The sequence below is a fragment of the Oncorhynchus keta genome, chromosome 18 (assembly GCF_023373465.1).
Source record: "Oncorhynchus keta strain PuntledgeMale-10-30-2019 chromosome 18, Oket_V2, whole genome shotgun sequence".
Lineage (NCBI taxonomy): Eukaryota > Metazoa > Chordata > Actinopteri > Salmoniformes > Salmonidae > Oncorhynchus > Oncorhynchus keta.
In genome coordinates this window covers 23,185,041-23,191,806 of record NC_068438.1, presented here as the reverse complement: position 1 = coordinate 23,191,806, position 6,766 = coordinate 23,185,041, and the positions used below count along the sequence as shown (strand labels likewise).

General features: G+C 43.2%; 1 pseudogene; it reads left to right on the top strand.

The window, feature by feature from the left end:
- Positions 1-458: 458 nt before the first annotated feature.
- Positions 459-6,758, top strand: LOC118371694 (PIH1 domain-containing protein 2-like; annotated as a pseudogene).
- The last annotated feature ends 8 nt before the right edge of the window (positions 6,759-6,766 follow it).

Here is a 6,766-nt window from a genome sequence, read left to right as displayed (position 1 = left end):
CGTGCCTTGCCATACCATAATCAAATGCAAAACTCCAACGAGCTGTGTGTATACTGAACTAAATCCCTCAACATTTTCAGAAATATGTCTTCATCCCTGGTAGTACAAATTACAAAGCAGGAAGTTTTGCAGCAGTTCAACCAGTTCTGGTCCATGTTAGACGACCTGTCACAGAATGACCCCCAAAGCTACCAGATGTTTATCGAGAAACAAATAAAACAGGGAGCTAATAATAATGCACTACCTCAGCCTGACTCCTGCCTACTCACTGAAATGCTGGAACCACAAATGACCTGCTTTCTATGAGCAGCTACACCCACACTGTAGAGTTTATAGATTAAAAACACACTTAGAACACTGGCCTACATAAAAGAATAACATAACTAAGTGTGTTGATAAGAGAATACTGGTTCATTTGTTTGCAGTGCACGTTTGACTGTGCAATGCTGGCTAATAATATGGAGGTGTGAACTATAAAGAGGCTGAACAGTTGCTTTATTGTTTGTGTCAGGAGACAAAGAAAGGCTTGCTGTACATCAATGCGAGTGGCTGGAAGCACATCCCTAACCCTGGTGATGAGAACAAGCCTGTGCCTGTATGTGGAGGGAAACTGGAGACAGACATTCATGAAGGAGGAGGTACCAAGAGTCACTGTTGTCCTGCAGAACACAAACCTGTATTTCTGCATAATTATCTGGACTGTAACCTGTTTCATAAGAGGTGTAGGGAAAATATGTTCACATTGTCCCCCAAAAATAAATAGTTTAACTTGGGTCAAACGTTTCAGGTAACCTTCCACAAGCTTCCCACAATAAGTTGGGTGAATATTGGCCCATTCCTCCTGACAGAGCTGATGTAACTGAGTCAGGTTTGTAGGCCTCCTTGCTTGCACACACTTTTTCAGTTCTGCCCACACATTTTCTATAGGATTGAGGTCAGGGTGTTGTGATGGCCACTCCAATACCTTGGCTTTGTTGTCCTTAAGCCATTTTGCCACAACTTTAGAAGTTTACTTGGGGTCATTGTCCATTTGGAAGACCCATTTGCGACCAAGCTTTAACTTGCTGACTGATGTCTTGAGTTGCTTTAATATATCCACGTACTTTTCTTTCCTCATGATGCCATCCATTTTGTGAAGTGCACCAGTCCTTCCTGCAACAAAGCACCCCCACAACATCATGCTGCCAACCCCGTGCTTCACGGGTGGGATGGTGTTCTTCGGCTTGCAAGCATACCCCTTTTTCCTCCATAACGATGGTCATTATGGCCAAACAGATTTATTTTTGTTTCATCAGACCAGAGGACATTTCTCCAAAAAGTACGATCTTTGTCCACATGTGCAGTTGCAAACCATAGTGTGGCTTTTTTATGCCGGTTTTGGAGCAGTGGCTTCTTCCTTGCTGAGCGGCCTTTCAGGTTATGTTGATATAGGACTCGTTTTATTGTGGATATAGACACTTTTGTACCTGTTTCCTCCAGCATCTTCACAAGGTCATTTGCTGTTGTTCTGGGATTGATTTGCACTTTTCGCACCAAGTACGTTCATCTCTGGGAGACAGAACGCGTCTCCTTCCTGAGCGGTATGATGGCTGCCTGGTCCCATGGTGTTTATACTTGCGTACTATTATTTGTACAGATGATCGGGGTACCTTCAGGCATTTGGAAATTGCTCCCAAGGATGAACCAGACTTGTGGAGGTCTACAATTTTTTTTCTGAGGTCTTGGCTGATTTCTTTTGATTTTCCCATGATGTCAAACAAAGAGGCACTGAGTTGGAAGGTAGGCCTTGAAATACATCCACAGGTACACCTCCAATTGACTCAAATTATGTCAATTAGCCGAACAGAAGCTTCTAAAGCGATGACATAATTTTATTGAATTTTCCAAGCTGTTTAAAGGCACAGTCAACTTAGTGTATGTAAACGTCTGACCCACTGGAATTGTGATAGGCTGAACAGGCTGAATTATAAGTGAAATAATCTGTCTGTAAACAATTGTTGGAAGAATTACTTGTATCATGCACAAAGTAGATGTCCTAACCGACTTGCCAAATCTATAGTTTGTTAACAAGAAATTTGTGGAGTGGTTGAAAAACAAGTTTTTAAATACTCCAACCTAAGTGTATGTAAACTTCCGACTTCAACTGTATACGACAGCTGATGTTCTTATCACTTTTTAATGGTTTTGATACCAATGTTATCTAACACTGTTTGACCTCAAAAGGTGTTTCATTGTAACGGTATTTTATTTATTTGTATTTATTTCACCTTTATTTAACCAGGTTGTCACGTTCTGACCTTTATTTCCTTTGTTTTGTATTTATTTATTATGGTCAGGGCGTGAGTTGGGTGGGCAGTCTGTTTGTTTTTCTATGATTTGGGGATTTGTATGTTTCGGCCTAGTATGGTTCTCAATCAGAGGCAGGTGTCATTAGTTGTCTCTGATTGAGAATCATACTTAGGTAGCCTGGGTTGCACTGTTTGTTTGTGGGTGATTGTCTATGTTAGTTGCTTGTGTCAGCACAGTTCTCATTTAGCTTCACGGTCTTTATTTGTTTATTGTTTTTGTATTCAGTGTTCAGTGCTTTCTTTGATTAAATACTCATCATGAACACATACCACGCCGCATTTTGGTCCTCCGATTCTACTCGCCTCTCCTCTTCAGATGAAGAGGAGGACATCCGTGACACAGGTAGGCAAGTTGAGAACAAGTTCTCATTTACAATTGCGTCCTGGCCAAGATAAAGCAAAGCAGTTCAACACGTACAACGACACAGAGTTACACATGGAGTAAAACAAACATACAGTCAGTAATACAGTAGAAACAAGTCTATATACGATGTGAGCAAATGAGTTGAGATAAGGGAGGTTAAGGCAAAAAAAAGGCCATGGTGGCAAAGTAAATACAGTATCGCAAGTAAAACACTGGAATGGTAGATTTGCAGTGGAAGAATGTGCAAAGTAGAAATAAAAATAATGGGGTATGAAAATTTCATATCACGGTTATAGTGACCAAAATTATTACGGTTATCAGTATTATCGCGGTATCGTTAAAATGAGCTGGAAATGTGCCCGCTCGCGCTGAACACTCTGATGGCACGCTGGTTGCTTGGATGCACAAAAGCTTCCTGGCAACACTGGCAATTTGAGGCAGCTCTGATGCAGGGCCCCTCCACCACACCAGTGGATCCTCTTCTGCTGGAATGGGTGGCAGAGACAGGTAGACCTTGATCTCTTCTTTCACTCTGTCTTCTGGAGTGGTTGAAATCTGACCCTCTTCACCTCTCTGCTGCCTTGTTGAGGTAATGTTTCTCAGCAACCCAGCCAGGCCTTTCCCCTCTGATGCCGCTGTGGGGGTGTTGGTGGTGAAGGTGCTGCTGGTGCTTTGTGTTTCTTCCCTGACTTTTCCAGCTTCAAGGCCTCCTGGACACAGCTGTCAGTATCAACTTTTACAGCCTCAGGCTCATCTAAAAAGCGACTTTTGAAGCGGGGGTCAATGAAACAAGCCATGTGCATGACTCTCTTTGCCTTCCCTGTGTATCTGTTGTTAACCTCTCTGCGCACCGAACCCGTTAGGGGGATTAAATTCGACAACATACGGTGATCGCTACATAAATAGTCATATTAAACATTCATGACAATACAAGTATACATACATGGGTCAAAAGCCTAGAATCTTGCTAAACCAACTGCGTTGTCAGATTTTAAAAAGGATTTACTGCAAAAGAATACGATGCGATTATCTGAGAACAAAGCCTTGCACTTGAAAGTTGACTTCTCCATTGATGTTGTTAAGTTTTCGCTGACTTTTCTTAGAGGATGTGAACATAATTGTATACTGGCAAAGCCGACTAAAAATGAGGGCTGAGGGGCTTACATTGCAAACGTCCTTTGCTTGGCTAATCATTTGGACCGTCCTCCAAGATGGCGACGGGGATTCCCCCAAGGGCATAAGGCGAGGGTGAGTGGACGAGGGTGTGTCTTAAGTGTTTGGAACGCAGCCCCTGTCTGTCTTCTGTGTTGAATTTGAGTATATGCAATGACCCCGTGCTCAATTTACAGAAATACAAATGTGTTTTAAGAAGACAGTTATAGTAATTGCAATGAGCCCAACAATTGACATAAATATAGGAGTATATCGTGTTTTCCTGTTAGAACACTTTTACAACCAAGTCGACGACTGACAGATTTTAAATGAACAAAATATGTTGTTTGGGTGACTAAACTACCGTGTGCAATGGGTGAATAGAGTCTGCAGACACACAATGCATACAGCAGCAGAACAACGTGTAGTGTTTTTACAACAGTAGGTGACACTGAAAGTCTCAGTTTACATTATGGACAAGCTATTAGCAAGTTAGACAGACAAACCATGACATTTTCCTCCGTCCCGAAGTCCCCACATCATGCATTGAGCTAAAAGTTAACTTACCTTGCATTCGCTATAAAGTAGTGTGTGGTGGTCACGAAGATGACTCAAGAGATTTGAAGTGTTGCCCCTTTTCGCAGCAATTTTCTTTTGCTTGTTCTGCAGAGATGATGATCATCTTCGATTAAGTTTCCCTCAGCACTTTTGTAAAACCCAAAAAACGACCACACTTCAGATTTGAATTTGACCATGGTTTATCATGAAACCGGTAACTGTTTCATCCCTTACTGCAACTTGTCATCCCTGTACTTCGATGACTACAGTAAGGTGGATGTGGTGTTCAGTCCTGCAGTGCAGCAGCAGGCTCAGAAGGACAAGAGGGAGAAGGACCAGGTCCACCTGTTAGCCCTGAGCTTCACCCAGCAGCAGCATGGTCTGCGTCTGGCCCAGCAGTACAATGTCAGCAGCAGTAAGCTAAAGGGCAGCCGAGAGGACAAGCAGTGCCGCCTGGTTTCTCTAAAACAGTCCAGCCACCAACACAGGTAAGGCCTCTACGTAATCATTCCTTGGTTCAAGGGAACAGTTTTATTTTTTATTAAGGTGACACCATCAAGATAAAGGCGAGATTATTTAGCCACAATGTATTGAGCAATACCTACTAACTATGTAGTATGAATATTTTTTTTTAAAGTGTACTGTAGCTAAAGATGAATGTTTTGACATTCATTTCCCAGCCTCCCAGACCCCAGCTTCCCTGTTCCAGCAGATCTCCTTCTGCGTGAAGGGCAGACCGAGAACAGTACACCTGTGCAGCTCATCACATCTGTCCAGCTATCATCTGGGCCAGGGGACCAAAGCAACAAGACCAAGAACCCGATCCAGGTGATCTCTAGCTCAGTGACAGCCCAGCCTCAGCAGCCACAGAACCAGCTGACTGTGGAGCTACCAAATGTTCACTCCATCACAGAGTGCCATCTCATAATTTCCTAGGTCAGGGACCACTCTAGAATCCTAGAGCTGACTGTGGAGCTACCAAAGGTTCAGTCCATCACAGAGTGCCATCTCATCATTTCCTAGGTCAGGGACCTCTCTAGAATCCTGGAGCTGACTGTGGAGCTACCAAAGGTTCAGTCCATCACAGAGTGCCATCTCATCATTTCCTAGGTCAGGGACCTCTCTAGAATCCTAGAGCTGACTGTGGAGCTACCAAAGGTTCAGTCCATCACAGAGTGCCATCTCATCATTTCCTAGGTCAGGGACCTCTCTAGAATCCTGGAGCTGACTGTGGAGCTACCAAAGGTTCAGTCTATCACAGAGTGCCATCTCATCATTTCCTTGGTCAGGGACCTCTCTAGAATCCTGGAGCTGACTGTGGAGCTACCAAATGTTCACTCCATCACAGAGTGCCATCTCATAATTTCCTAGGTCAGGGACCACTCTAGAATCCTAGAGCTGACTGTGGAGCTACCAAAGGTTCAGTCCATCACAGAGTGCCATCTCATCATTTCCTAGGTCAGGGACCTCTCTAGAATCCTGGAGCTGACTGTGGAGCTACCAAAGGTTCAGTCCATCACTGAGTGCCATCTCATCATTTCCTAGGTCAGGGACCTCTCTAGAATCCTGGAGCTGACTGTGGAGCTACCAAAGGTTCAGTCCATCACAGAGTGCCATCTCATCATTTCCTAGGTCAGGGACCTCTCTAGAATCCTAGAGCTGACTGTGGAGCTACCAAAGGTTCAGTCCATCACAGAGTGCCATCTCATAATTTCTTAGGTCAGGGACCACTCTGCTTCCCCTTTCCCTTGTGCTATGAATAAGGCCCTGTGACAGATTAACACAAATGATGTTGATTTTGCTTAAGCGCTTCCTATGTTGACATAAAAGCCTATGTTACATTATAAGTTATCCTTTCTGTGGTCTTGTTGGTCTAAAAGTTTGTGTGTATTTCTCTATAATATGATATACTACTAGAAGTGGAGGAAATCAATCCATCTACACCTGGAGCTGCCTGAGACTGTGAATGAGGAGTCGGCCTCTGCCACGTTCAACAAGAAACGGACATTAACTTTGCAAGTGTCTATACTCTAGTGCCGTTACTGCAGACACTAAAAGCACACACATTAATAGACAAAAAAAAAAAAACACTGTGTTCTGGCATGTCACACTTACACCCAGTAGGTGATTTGTCTCTATGAAGGGACACGGAACTTTGGAAATATAAGAAGGCCATTAGAGAAGGCAGTAACTTCAGTTACCTCAAAATAAATGGACCAAAATAAATGTAATTTCTGCTATTAATCCTACAACCTGTGGGTCTGAACCTTTCTAGTAGTAAACAGTACCTCAGTAAAGACATTCATAGCAACAATAATGACTCAAGTGAAGTTATAGTCCTCCA